This window comes from Rhopilema esculentum, chromosome 21 (assembly GCF_057945365.1).
Source record: "Rhopilema esculentum isolate cy_ngs chromosome 21, ASM5794536v1, whole genome shotgun sequence".
NCBI lineage: Eukaryota > Metazoa > Cnidaria > Scyphozoa > Rhizostomeae > Rhizostomatidae > Rhopilema > Rhopilema esculentum.
Genome location: NC_142835.1, coordinates 4,210,331 through 4,210,572, shown reverse-complemented (window position 1 = coordinate 4,210,572; position 242 = coordinate 4,210,331).

The window sequence follows — 242 nt, the reverse complement described above, 5'->3', positions numbered from 1 at the left end:
TCAAATTTCAAGACTTTTTACTTATACCACAATAAGGTTTTACAGTTTTATGTCTTTTAGGGACATTTAAAAGATAGGACACTGACATATAAGGGGGTGGCCCTTTTCGAGTTAAAGCCCTGAACTCGGGGGGAGGGTGCCTTTATTAACACGTTTGAAAGTACGTGGACGTGCCATTATTTAGGGGTACCTTTTTCTGAAAAGTGCGGAATTATCGGTATCAGCTTTTGAGATATGTGCCG